This window comes from Leptonotus elevatus, chromosome 16 (assembly GCF_054856555.1).
Source record: "Leptonotus elevatus isolate MCC_2025b chromosome 16, RoL_Lele_1.0, whole genome shotgun sequence".
Lineage (NCBI taxonomy): Eukaryota > Metazoa > Chordata > Actinopteri > Syngnathiformes > Syngnathidae > Leptonotus > Leptonotus elevatus.
Genome location: NC_141254.1, coordinates 5460582 through 5475518, shown reverse-complemented (window position 1 = coordinate 5475518; position 14937 = coordinate 5460582). Strand labels below are relative to the sequence as shown.

Genomic DNA, 14937 nt, shown 5'->3' with positions numbered 1-14937 from the left:
TCACGTTCCTGTTTGCTTAGAACTTCTCCTCGATATTCAGTAGGAAAGTCTCTCTTCTGAAAGGAGCAGGAACTGAACACTCCTCGACCTTACAAAGAAAAAAGGATACAACAGAAATATTTCATTATAACAATAATGAAAACTAGACCCATACTAAAGAATATTTTACCAATACTCACCTTTGAATTAATTAATATATTTTATGGTGAAGCCATTCTTGTCTTTACCTAAGGATGAAAAGTATGCTACCTCTTCTTTGGGTTTAACTTTTGCCCTCTGTGGCCTCATGACTGACATGTCTCACTGAAGATAATGATCTAAAGCTATAGAAAAAAATGAGTTTCAATCAGTTTGATAGGTAACTTGGTGCAAATGTCTTGAAGTTGACTTTCAGTGTACCATAATAGCCTGTGCAGTGTGCAGTAAATGTGCCAACGAAAATAAAATACAGTGGATAGCACAGCTCTGCTAAATATTTGCATAAATTAAATGTAATGAACACTAACAGACTTTACTGAAATATTTCTATTGAAAGAACAAATTTAAGTAAACACAAATGCAGCAATTTACCAATACTTCATTTATACTGTACTGGTAATACTAAGCCATTGTATATTTTCACATCAAAAACCAGCCTGTTATTGATTTCCTCTTAAAAATTGCAATTAGCATTCATCTTACTCAACAGACGGTTAGCTCTGCTATGCTAACCGTCGCTAACAGAAGCGTAGCAATTCTAAATAATTAGCTGCATCCATCATAATCAACAGATGGTTAGGTATGCTAACGTAAGCTTAGCTGCACTTACACTGGACTTGCATTATAAATCATTTTCGCGAAAGAGGGAGCAATGTACACAAGCGACCAACAACAACAGGAAAAATTCGAGCTTCAAACCTACCTCATTAGCACAGCTACACGCCATCACATCTCGTGAAGTAAATAGAGCCGGGGGCGGTTCTCTATCGGGGCTGCTAGATGACGTCACTTCCGTACTCAGGGCAATATAATAAATCTCGTTCAAATCAACAAATTGGTTCAGTCGTTGGATTATGAACTTTGTTGATAAGAGTGGCTATTGTTCTATGATTTACAGTGTCAATAAAAAAAAATAGATCACATTTAAAATGAACCCCAAAGGCTCATATATTAAATGAATTACCACAGACGAAAACAAAGGATATTATTGCTAGAATTATAGATCATTTTGTAATCATAAAATGTGATTTCAGTTTCAGTTTTTTAAAAAGGTTTTTTTTTTCATTAACGAAAATGTTTTTTTGCTTTAGTAAATAAAATAACCTTGCTGCTGTCATACAGTTGCTGTCCGAGGATGTTTTAGTACTATACTTTAGTAATGGATGCATGTGTTTTTTGGCAAAATTGTGAGCGAGCCCAATTCCTTGGCTGAGAAGCAACCCTGCAAATGAATGGTCACATGATGCTTTCCTTTTGGCATGAAGCAGGACTGATGGTAGCGCTCACCTTTTCTTCTCCAGACAAGCATTTTTCCGGATGCCCCAAACATTTGGAAAGGGGGTTAATCAGAGAAAATAACTTCAACTCTTTTTTTCTTATTTTGGTCTGTATTTATGGAATCCCCTTTTCACTGGTCACACCAGGCCATCCTCCAAAAGTCTTACTCCCTCACCATGGGTGTAGATGCACTCATACCTGCTTACTGCCATTCCTGAGCAAGCTCTACACTGGTGGTGATGTCCTTATCCCGCAGCTGAATCAACTTTGGGAGATAGTCCTGGCATTTGCTGGATTTTCTTGGGTGCCCTGAAGCCTTCTTCACTTAAAGTTTGTAAGGTCACTAAAGGAAATTACTTTAATTTTCATGGCAAATAGGGACTTTGCAATTCATCTAATCACTATAACATTCTGGAGTACATGCAAATTGCCATCATAAAAAAACAATAATAATAAGTCAGCACTGGAGATTTTTAGAAAATCAATGTCATTCTCAAAACATTTGGCCACTGGTGTACAGAAAGATGTTACATTGTAAAGGCAGGGTGGGATGTTAAATGATGAATCAATATACGGCACTGACAGTTTCTCTGTCTCTGCCTCCAGCTGTTCAAAGTGATGTGATAAACAGCTGTTAACCATTGTATATTTTCAAATAAACAACCACTGCAAGAATTAAATGCTGAAATATATAATTAAATGTCATAGTGTATTTCATTATTTAATTTATCTACTTAGGAATTGGTGGCTGCAAAAAAAAAAAAGGCTCTGCGTCTACAGACAAACATTCACAATACACAGCATTTTGAGAAAAAAACGGAATTATGGGGACATGTGCGTAATTGTGGGGACAGGTGACGGTCAGCCAATCAAATGCTGTGAAATATACACTGGTGTGAATAATTCATGAAGTGGTGCATTACGAGGACCTTCCTACAGGGGGCGTCATCAAATACACAAAAATACACAAATTCATGTAATTATGGTTTACAAGGACATTGGCTAAAACTTTGGATTTAAGCCTTCTACAGCCCTAGAAGCACTTCTGCATTGAATGAATTATGAGGACATGGGCTGTGTCCTCATAATTCAAAATGTCCTCGCAGTGTTGCGTGTATTCAGGTGACATGTCCTCATAATACACAAAGGCAAACACACACACACACACACACACACACACGCATGCACGCCAGGCACCAAAAAACTGCAAAGCTCAGCCCGTGCCAGAGACGACAGGATGTGCGTGTGTTGCGCATCCTGTTATGTCTGACACGGCGGGACAATGATTCGACGTCCTTTCTCCTCCACGAAGCGCTGAGCGATTTGGCTTTCAAGTGTTTTGTGTTCCAAGAAGCTCTTTTGGTCACATTTGTCTCCCTTCCAGTGTTCCCTGCCTTCATGGTGCATTCACTGGCTTTGATCGTCACATGACAGCATCATACTGTCTGTCTGCGTGCTGCTTGAAAGGCTCCATCATTCATCTGTCTGCAACGCCATGACAGAGACCGCCTGGTTGCATACAAAGCAGCCAGCCAGCCAGGGGATATTTTAAGATGCCCGTGTTTATTTGCAAATCAATTTTGTGGTGGTTATTGTGTGCTCGATGTCTAGAGTCTGACAGGCAACGCTAAAAAAGTCAGCCTTGTGACTGCTCAAGTCCGGATTTATTTATTTCGTTTTGCTTCTGAGGTATCACAACATTGATAGGATTATGCACCTTGTGTCACAACTAAATTAAGAAACATAACCCTACATAAACATTTAGCTGTTCTAGTGTTTGCTCAAGAAGGATCAGCTGGAGTGGAGTTTTGCAGGCATGACTCAAATGGATCAGTGTGGCTTTATGTAAGACGGCGTTGCTTCTGCTTGTGCTGCAATGTGTTAGTCAAATGCCAAAAGGTCAAGCATTGATTTTTGTTGCCAATATTGTTTGAGCAGTATTTTCTATTTATACCCAATCCGGGGGTCAGCAACCTGTACTGTCAAAAGGCCATTGTAATTAGTGTTGTTCCGATACCGATATCGGTAGAGGCACCCAATACTGCATTAAAACAGTTGTATCGGCATCAGTAAGTACTAAAAAGTAGCATGCCGATACCATTACTTCCAACGCTAATATAGGACTTTGGATGCAGCATCTTGCTCGTGCACGACATTCACTGATGTGTGACACGTTCACTGCATGCCGAGCCAAGCTGTTCTATTGGCCCTTGAATGCTTTGAACTAATGACAGAGCAGCTTTTTCATGTTGAAAAAATTTAAATCTAGGTGTCGGTACGGTATCGGCATTGGCCGATACTGCAAAACTAGCTATCGGTATCGGGGGCCAAAAAACGGTATCGAAACAACACTAATTGTAATAAACCTGAGAGATAAAGAGCTAATTAGAGTTGCATCATAACAGACTACCTTTCATCTTCCGTTTTTTATTAATTAATTTTTTGTTGTAATTTTTCATGCTCCGTTTTTCATACATTTTTAGATGTGTGCCTTTCTGTACATTTTTTGACATTTTTGGCAATTTTATGGACATATGTTAATTTTCCCCGCGACCTTTGTGAGGATAAGAGGTTAAGAAAATGGATGGATAGATGGATGGATATTAATTTTCTGCCTCTTCCTTTTTGGGGGAGCATTTTGTGACTATTTTTTTAATTTTTTCTTCTACCTTTTTTGCTAGAAATTTTCTGACATTTTTAGCAATTTTTACGTTAATTTTTGGTATTTCTTCTTTTGTTTTTAGACATTTTATAGTTACTTTTTAAATGTTTTATTTTCTCCTCTTTAAAAAAAAAAATTTGGGGCAATTTTGTTTTATGGTAATTTTCTGCTCTTACTCCTTTTTGGGCATTTTATGGTCACTTTTTGGAAATTTCTAGATAATATTTAAAACTTTTTTCTCTAACTTTTGCCTCATCACATTTTTTGAATACAGGGAGTCCTCCAGTTACGGCCAAGTTCAGTTCCTACGCTGGCGATGTAACCCAAATTTCACAGTGAAAGTCGATATTTACATCAAAATACTTTGTACAGTAATTTTTTTAAATAAAAACATATTTGCGCAACCTGAAAGATCCGTAACCAATATTTCGCGACATTCATTGCTGACGGATGGCAGAGCTGAGCTAATGCAAACTTAAACACGGAAATGTGACGCGCCTGATGGCTCGATGGACGTCCGTTGCTGCAGGTAACAACAACACAACTTTAAATAACTTTTAAAATGGCGTGATTACTGTGGGAAATTAATGAAAAAGATGGTGCCACATACAATGCACGGGCGTCATTAAAGGTCTCATATTATTCAACTTTTCAACATACTAAAATAGTTCTCAAATGTGTAAACGACATGTCTGTGACATGCATTTGTCAAAATTTACTTTGGATCTAATATTTTTGCTGTCCCTAAATCAGCCAAAAAACAGCCTGTTTTAGGGGAGTGGCACTTTTATGTAAATAGCTGCAGCAGGCCACGCCTAGGCCATACCCTTCTCTCTCGAAGGGGCAGTGATTTCGGTCATGGTAGCAATGTGCTAATGTTGTGAATGGAAACGACTGGCCATGGGAGCAGAAGAAAAGAAAAATACAGACATGCCTTTTACACATTTGAGAACTATTTTAGTATGTGGAAAAGCATAAAGTTTTACCATAAAAAAAAGTAGCATAACATTACTACAGAAACTATGTTGTAGCGTTAGTTTGTGATTGTTTAGGCAATGGTTATTTTGCCGTAACCGGCAAATCTCCCGCAAACGCTATTTTGCCGTGAATGTCTCTGCTTTGCCGTGAATGCTTGTAGACATTTACAACCGGTTATGAATAACGCAAATGTGCACATTTAAGCCACTGCGCGGTCGCATTGTGCAAGCCGTCTCGTCGAGACCACTTAGCGGCCGGTTAGCATCACAACCTCATGTTAACTAGGTGGCGAGTTGCCAGTCACGGCAAATTAACCACAAAACAATACGCAAACGCTTCATATTATCCAACCACCGTCTGCTTTATCATATCTGGCCACTTGAAACCAAACAACCTCCACACGACAAATGTAGCTCCCACTTTAGGCACTAAAAATACACCAATAATATGGTAGAAGGTGCACATCTCTTATTAGAAACGATAGGATGGCAGGCTAAATCAAAGATGTTAAACTTAAATCTTTCCCGTTTGCAGTCGTGTCACACTGTTGGGACTAATCCATTATTTTTAAACATGTTGCAAATCCAGCTCTAAATAGGCTTTCACTAACAAAACAGTCCTTTGAGAAATGATGTCGGTACGCATCCGTCAAAAATAAAAGTAATCCACTGTCTTCTCAAAGACTTGGGACGAAGGAAGCAACTACTTTTCTCCTCTCCATGGAGCATTTGCAAGCAGGGAGAGTACAATAAAGGCTCAGCCAGCATCTCGAATTTCAGTGGGTGTGACAAACCTTTACCAGAGGTGGTGCCACTAACCCGAGAGGGCTGGGTCGAGTGCACTTCCGTGTCTTTTTGACGTCATTAAGTCATGGAGGTTTAATCTGCCCATTTGAAGCACACATTTTAGAAAGGAGGAGAAAGCTAAAGAAGTCGCGGACGGACTTTTTTCATGCCCGGTTGGATTGTAGACAGGCCGGGAATGCATATTGATAGAAAACTCCACTTAGTGCATTATCATACTATGGGATCTTTAAGTTGAAACGACATTGGTTGCGTGGACGTTCTTTCTTAGTCTTTATCCTATTTTCAAAATGTTTGTCGAAGGGTTTGCACGGAATGCTTGCTGGAACACCTGACAACATATAGACAACATATAGCATTTTAAATTAATTCCGAACCTAACTATACACAAAACATGCAAAGAAAAAATAAATTACGAGGCAGCGAACAAACAACAAACCCTGCACAAGTTGTTAAAATAGATAGTAAGGGATAAATATAGCACAGAAAAGCAGCATTTGCAGTTGAAGAAATGCATGCCATCGGGTCACAAGCAAGCTAGTGGCGACGTGTGCCATCAGTCATTTGTCAACTGTAAATTTCTAGAAATGTTGGTCTAGATTCGTAACGTGCATGTGTAGGGCTACTGGATCAATAGGAGAACTGAAGCTCTGGATTTATGCAACTGGCTTCATGGATTTTCAGGTTCAGTGTACTGGCGCGGCTGCACGCTGCTCTTGAGTGACAGCCGCTGACAGACAGACAGCACAGCGACGGAAATACTCAGTTACAGTGTATAAGCACTGTAACTGAGTATTTGAATGGAACCAGGCTATACGTGACAAGTATCCTTTTCATGTTTGTTTAGACACTAGTCAACTCATCAGTGTCAGGTTCAGTCAACCCAGAACTGCACTCTTCACAGATAACTCAAACTCACAAGATTAAAAATAAGGTCATACTGCTGAATAAAGGCTTGCAATACTATAAGAGTAAATATGGGATAACTTATGTACATATATTCTAACAATCAGCAAATTATCAATTTAAGTTTATTACTGTTAAAATTATTATTAGTGTTTATAAATGACTAGTTTCAAGTATGTTGTGTGCATTGGGTAAAAAAAAAAGATGTTTTTTTCATGTTTTCTTAGAAGCTGGACTGTCATTTGTGCGCATGTATGGTCTGAGGATCTTCTAAATTTGGTCATAGAATACGCACATATCAATTACAAAGATATTGATGAATCCCACATTTCACGCGTGTGCACATTTTGCGTACAAATTGTTGAGTACGCATTTTAGTGAATGAGGCCCAATATCTGCAAACAGAAAGCTAGCATAGTTGGAATTAAGAAGATAATTGCTGACTTTTCTGTTAAATTTTTGGTTTTCAAAGCTTGGAACTATTCCATCTTAGTGTTTTATTGACATGCATCCATACTTGCATACATACTAAAACCTGACGTGATGGAGATAAATCAATATCAGTTTTGGATCCTGCACCCAAAAGCTAAAAACACCTGTCACACCTAACTAAAAAAATTGTTCTCTAGAGTAATCATACATATCACAACGGTGTGCATTGTACCCTCTGAATCATTGTAGAAATCTTTGAACATGTTTGTTATCATTTTAAAATCATCCCTCTGGCCACTGCAAAGCTATGGGGCGGTGGGGTCCCACATGACCATTAACCAAACAGAGGCGATCTCCAAGTGCCAACTCACAGATCTGTAATTTTACATTATCTGCCCATGGATGTCTGTTTGCAGTTCTATATAAACACAGCTAGTCTCATCAGTTTCTTCTTCCGCCATGTCAAAGACTCGCTGCGGGTAAAGGGAGTGAGAAGAGCCGCTTTGATTGGCTGTGTTTTCACGCCCATAATAGTGCAAAACACCAGTTTTTAACTACGGCGTGCATCTGCCAAAAACCAAAACACAGCATAGCCTGCCTCCACGCTGATTTAGACTGCTCTCCAGGTAGGACTTGCTCTTTTGAGCTCAAAAAGAGAGCCCTTGATGTTGGTGGAGATATTGGTAATGTCATGAGGGACGTGAGTGAGGGATGGCGGATCCAAATGCAGGAGAATAAGGCAGTGAAACAGGAATCAAGTGCAATGCGTGGTACTTTAATGAAACATAGGGAAAAGGGTGAGCATACAACCATTAATTGATGGGATGTGACTGGACTGGTCGCCAGGACTGGATAGGACATGACTGGACTAGTCGTCATGACTGGATGTGACGTGACTGGTCGCCATGACTGGACAGGACGTGACTAGTCTGATCGCCATGACTGGACAGGACATGACTAGAATTGGCTGTGACGAGGACGACTTGGCTGTGACGAAGACGACTTGGCTGTGACGAAGACGACTTGGCTGTGATGATGGCTACTTGACGAAGACTTGTCACACGAATTTCCACACAACAGTGACAATGCACCCACACCGTCTGGACAAAAACAACAAACTAAATACACCAACACTAATGAGACACATCTGGCGAAGGAAAGCCACACACATGTAGACGTGGTTAGACCTAACGAGACAAGGGAAGCAACCAGGAACACATCACAAAAACACCAACCACAGACAAAAACAACAAAAACACCTATAACAAACAAAAACCCAACCTCCACAGAACCGAAACATGACAGCTGTCATCTCAAGTACACCGTACATTATTTTTCTATTGTCATGAATTGGGTCTCATACATTAAAGGTTAAATGTTAGAATTTTGTGTGTACATGGCTTTAAGCAGTATTTTTCTAAACAAACCAATCTTCCTCTTCTCGCTAAAAAAACACTGTTGGCACCTTCTTTTATTTGTTATCACGTAGATTGCAAGGACCATATAATTTTCAGCCACAATATTTCTTATTCACTGTTATCACTGTATTCTGTCAAGATACCCGACAGTACAAGTGTGTGACAGGTGACAGGTGGCACCGATTTCACAGAGACAGGGTGTCACTACTGCAAAGTGCTGTCTCTCTGCACTGATGTATGGGGGGAGTCAGTGCTCTGACAAGCCATTAGTTATGGTCTTACACAACGCACTGACACCATCAGCTACATGTAATTGCCTCGATAATTTAATAGCCCTTAAGTGTGGCATTGGCTTGTGTCTATGCCCGGGCCTGCCCAGCAAAAAATGGTGGTGAGCTGCCATCTCTGTTTAACATTGATTAGAGCGAGCTTTGACAGACAGGTGAATAGGACAAAACAGACTGCCATTCAGGCCTTACAGCCTTGTCACACTTTAGTCACACAGACTAACCTCCTAGCAGGGTATGCAACTGAACAACCTCTCCTTGAGACAGAACTGACTGCACTTTTTGAAGACATGCTGTACAGTATAACCAACACGTTACTGGTTATAACAGCGCCAAGCCCATCTTTCCTGCCAGTGCACTCTTTTTCAGGCCTTCAGTGCATCTCCAAGGAGTCTCTCGCAAGCTGTAAAAGCTGCAATTTCAGTGGCACTGCTCAGTGTGCCTTGTATTGCCAGCAGACTCCCTTGAACATTAGTGCTTTGAGGTAAATCAAGCTGCCAGGAATAGTAGAGCCACGGGGAAGGTTATTGCTTGTGCATTTTGCTCTCCGAGTCGAGTTACTCAACACATCTTACTGTAATTCTCCGTGGTCTACTGAAGATAAAGATCACACCAGTATGGGACTAGTGAATATAATCTTCAGTAGTGTCTTGTGAGAGTATTTAATAACATGCTGGTATTTGGTGTGACTCATAGTTGTGTGACAAAGTTAATTCTGTATTATAATGTGAAATCCACTGTCGTACACTGTGATGTTACCATAGTAAACTGCTGCCATGGTCAGTAGCTGTTGTGTGCAACATTTTATGAGACAAAAAAGTAAATTATTCTGAACTAATGTTGGCTGGATTAAAGTAACAGGTAAGAGTATTTTATAGTGTACTGATATAACATCTTTGTACTATGGAAGTTATCAGAGGTGGGGGGGGGGGGGCGCCAATGTATTTTGAGCATCCGACAATCGTCAACAGTCACCAACCCTTCCGTCATCGTCAGTCCGTCAATATTTCAGGCCTAACCAAATTGTAAAGTTTAATCCGTCATTCATCAGCAAAATGAGCAAGGGCTGCAGCTATTGAGTATTTTAACTCATTCACTGCCATTCACGGCTTTAGACAAAAAAAATATAATTTTAACTGTTTCTGTTAGGTGAACATTTTTTCCACTTTTAACAAGTTATTGTACATTTAGAACAGATATAAAATTTGTAATTAATTGTGAGATAACTATTGAAGTAATGTGATTAATTAAAATTTAAAATTTCAATCGCCTGATGACCTAATTTATAATAATATTTTCTTTTCTTTTTTAAAATAATATTTTTTCAAAAACCAAATTTTTAATAATCTTTTCTTTTCGTTTTTAAAATAAAGAAACAAAGAAAAGATTATTAAAATTACGGCGTCAGGCGATTACATTTTTTTTTAATTGTAATTAATTGTATGACTTCAATAGTTAACTCATGATTAATCACAAATTTTATATCTGGTCTAAATGTACAATATTTTTTTTCATACTCTTGTTAACAAAAGTGGAAAAAAATGTTAAACTAATAGAAATAGTTCAAATTATTTTTTGCCGTCTATAGCCGTCAATGGCAGTGAATGAGTTTTAATATTCAAATACTCGACTGAAAATTCTAAAGAGTACTCAAGTACTCGGATCAAATATATTTTTGCTGGGATAAAGAGTAATTTTAAGTACACAACAAAAAATAAGACAGTTGTGGCAGTGGTTGTGCATTTATGAATTTGGACCAGCTGACCAGTAATAAAGCAAATAAGGCATTTTATAAAAGCCTACATTGTTTAGATATTTGCAATTATTAATGGTTAATGTATTGATGGACTTTTTTTGGGTTTGAAATGTCCAAATGCATTTGAATGCACCTGGCGGTTCGCCGAAACATCTCAACGAATACGCTCTCGTTAGTGGCTAGTTGCTAACGCTAACGATTTGTGCCGTATCATACAATGACAGACAATGCTTAGTCTGTCAAGTTCGCCGTCATTTGTTAATCGTCAACAAAACAGGCATCAGTCATTGACTTTCTGTCAATATTGACGGAATGCCTATCTCTGGAAATTTTTTGTCACACAAATGCTGCAAATCTGAGCAACTTTGTCTCATTATTATTTTTTTTAAACATCCTGCTTTGATTTAATGCCAAGAATAGATTTATAGGGAAATCATTTTTTCACAATTGCTCACAACAATGTCATACTATCTGTCAACACAAAGTCGACCACAAATTGCGTTCTAGTAATTTAATTTCTCTGTATTTTGTTGATGAAGGATAAAAGGCGCTGCCTTGTACAGCCTCCTGGGTCTGGAACACAATGGCTGTTTGTGATGTCTCAATTATGCAGTCTCTGTAACTAATGTTCAGCTCTTTCAACCATAGCAGTGCTTGATACATTTGCTTGTATGTGGATTGTGGACATACATGGTGCGGGCGTGCTTTGTGTGAGTAGACAGATTTGAAAACCTTGAATTAAGGCATTGATTATTCTTTCATGTTAAGTTAAAATGGCCATTTGTGGTTCTATAAAGGATGCCTTACAACAGAATACTGGCTTCAACAGCCTCCCCCCATGCTTGTATCATTTAGAGGCTAAGCTTCTTATCTTTGCTTTTAGGCTTAGAGTGTCGTCTCACAGAGGTCCTCCAAAGGAGCCAGAAAGATGACTGAGCAGACAAAAATCGGGTTACTTATCTTTGTTCTATGTCACATACATGTTCTGATCTTTCGACTTCCCATCCTGTTGGATACTTTTGTCTACTCTATCAGTGTTTTGCTATATTATGCTAATATTCCAGAAGATTGCTTCTTCTTCTTCAACAAATCCATTGATGGTGAACAATCATTGTTGCTTTTTCTTTGTCTTTAAAAAAAAAAAGTTTATAAAAAATTTTATATTCATATACACTTGCCCCAAATGCATTCAAATAATGACAGACAAAAACATTTATGCTGTAGTTGTTTGTTGCATTGTAAATCTTAATGATATAACCGATGATCTCTATCTTCTTAAATGTTAGCAAGCCTCACATTCTCTTTTATTAAAGACATATTGGAGTGTACAGTGACATGTTAACACAGCTGCGTCAACCTATGTATGGAAAGGTTTTAATTTTTTAGTTTAGTTTGAAAGTAACGAGACGGGACATTGGAGGGCTGGGGAGAGGGAAGGAAGAAATGACACTGCCTACGCACCATTTAGCGTTTTAGCGTGACCATTCTGACTCAAATCCAAAAATTCAGATTTGGCGTTTGTTTTTAAGCCCAATGAATGATACTCAGCTACCTAGCTCCACGTCTCTTGATACACGATCCCTTCTCGCCGTTTTTGGTCTAAGCTGCCTCGTCTAGTCGTGAGTACGTTTCGTGCAAACCACTTAGTTATTGACATATTGGGCATTCCATGTTTAGCGTTTGAGCCTGGCTGATGCAAGAGCCTTTGTTCTCTTTGTCATGTCACTGTTAGCCTAGATGGTTGCATCACCTTCAGTTAAAGCTTTCTTTTACAAATAAATGTCCAAAACATTTTTGTGTCTGCGTTTTTGGGATCCAACTCCTGAACATTACAGAATTAATATCCAATTCGCTTCTCTAGTGGAGTCACCATCGAGTCATGCACACCTTTTGGTATTTAGCGTATCTCAATAATAAAATGTATTTTGACTCCTCTCTGTGAACACCACCAAAAATTATACACCAAGGCAAGGTTGCTGTTAGTTTTAATACTGTATAACACTTTCTGCCATTTTAGGCAGGCTACATTTTGTGGGTTCTTGTATTGATGAAAATGAATGAATGTTAGACTCTAAATTCCCGATAGGCTTATGTGTGAATGGAAGTGTGTTTGTCTGTGTGTCAGCCCTCTGATTGACAGGAGATCAGCCCAGGTGTACCCAGTTCTATTCTACAAAAAAGTAGAAAAAAGGGCTGGCAGTAAATGAGTTAAATGTATTTTCTCCGCGTCCTTCAGGCGGTTTTGCATTTAATTCTCATAGATCAGCATTTTCACTCTGACTAGTCTGTATGGAACTCAGTCCATTCTACGTCAAACTCAATTATTGGAAATCTCAAAAGCTCGCATTTGCTGGCTTCCTCAAAATTATTGCAGTGATACGTTTTTCTTTCACTTAACAATGCTCATTCTGCTAACACTTCCCATTCCATCACTTGAAACTTCATTTTGCGTTTTTGGTACCTCCCAAATATTCCATGCTAAAAACCATCAGAGCGATTGTACCTAAATTGCAAAACCTTCTTAGAAATACAGTAGCACTGTCTCCATCACTCTTACACCTATTGCCAACAGCGTGTACAATCTGTTTAACTGAGTGTCTGCTATTTGGGATCTTAGTAAATCTGGCCTCAAATGAGTTATGTTGGCATCGCTCAGAGAGAGATTGATGTTGTATTATGTTACCGATTCAGTCATTGTTTTCCAAAGTAAAAATATGTTTACAAATGTCTTATTTTGATTAAACACATAAGATAATCAGTCTTCTTTCATGAAGGACTACAAAAATCAATCAACAATTACTGTTGATATGCTGAAATCAGAGGAATTGGACAATTTTTAATCAAAAAATGGCTCCATATGATTATTAAAATAGTTGTCGAATAATTTGATAGTCGATGACTTGTCGATTGATCAATTAATTTTGACCGCTCTATTGGGTAGTATAATTAAGAAATCCCAAACAGACTGATCTCCAAAATAAAACTTTAACTAAAAAAAATACAACTTCTGTCATCCCTTTATCGTTTAGAAAAAGACTTCCTCTTAACACCGTCCTTGACAGAAGTGGGTTGCAATGATGCTAAAGAGAGAGGTAGTAACAAGTAGTGATTTGCAGAAGCTGGTGGTTTTCATCTTTTAGTTGTACAATTGCTCTGCTACAAAAGCTGCTGTTATGTATGTGTTGCTACCAGTAAATATATATATGTAATCCAATTAATTGATTTGAGTTTTCATGCATTTTTTGGTGCATTTATCAAGCTTTTTTTAAACAATATATTTATTGTTTTTTAACGCAACAAAAAACACTAAACAATGCAAAAACCCATTTTCCCAACCCTCCCCTTACACACACTCTTATACACTAAACCTCATCGTAAACATAAAATGAACAAAGACATAGCTTATACGTAGACATCAATATAAACATAACCAATGTACAAGTTCTATTTTCCTTCGAGTGTTATATTAGGTACCTTATAGAACATACAGATATACATATATACTCATGCATACATCAAAAAAAACATTTTTATATATACAAGCATTTTACATATTAGCATTTCTCAGGCTTTGTGCAAAGTCTATTTCATCTATTATCATCTATTTGATCCTGCCATCTAATATGAACTGACCCTCTAGAATCATATTGGGTAATCGATTAATCGACAACTCATCATTTACCAATTTTATCCAATAATTATTTTTGATCATCGATTAGTTGTGTAGTTATCTTTTTAATTAAATTTTAAACGTTTTTTTATTTAAAATAACCCTAACCTCCAAATATTATCTGATTTCTGTAGTCCTCCATGAAAGCAGACTCATTATCTTTATTTTGAACCAAAATAAAACAATTGCTTTTAATTCAGAAAAAATCAGATCAACATTTTTGCCTATTTTCGTCCCGTTATAGAAGACACCGGCAATGGAATCATAATGAATTGATGTTTGCGCACGATCAATTTGAAACAATGCCCTGTTTTGAAAAAAAAGGGTTGTAAATTTACGTTTTTAATAAGCAACAGATTAATCGATTACTAAAATAATCGTTAGTTGGCCCTAATGTACATCTTGATGCAATTAGTTCAAATAACTAATGCTGAATGATGGTGTTTTGTTTATTAGTTTTATCATGTTTAAAAGGAAATTTCTGTGTGCGACTTAAGAAATCCTATTGCAAGGCAATAACCAAAATAGTTTTAAAGTTGTGCCAGGGAA

General features: G+C 37.9%; 2 protein-coding genes across 7 annotated transcripts in view; one reads left to right on the top strand and one right to left on the bottom strand.

Moving 5' to 3' along the window:
- Positions 1 to 2596, bottom strand: part of LOC147160444 (uncharacterized) — a 12374-nt gene extending 9778 nt beyond the window's left edge. Inside the window, exons 1-2 of one of the 2 annotated variants that reach the window (XR_015097369.1) lie at positions 180 to 2595; positions 1 to 88 (exon numbers count right to left, since the gene is read on the bottom strand). The exon at positions 1 to 88 is cut by the window's left edge and continues 75 nt beyond it. The gene's annotated coding sequence lies outside the window, so the exon portion shown is untranslated. Of the gene's footprint in view, positions 89 to 179 lie in introns of both variants that reach the window. The other variant, XM_086097997.1, reaches the window with a different exon arrangement.
- The window catches only part of auts2a (activator of transcription and developmental regulator AUTS2 a), a 385883-nt gene that overhangs the window by 60053 nt on the left and 310893 nt on the right, over positions 1 to 14937 (top strand). The window lies entirely within an intron of this gene.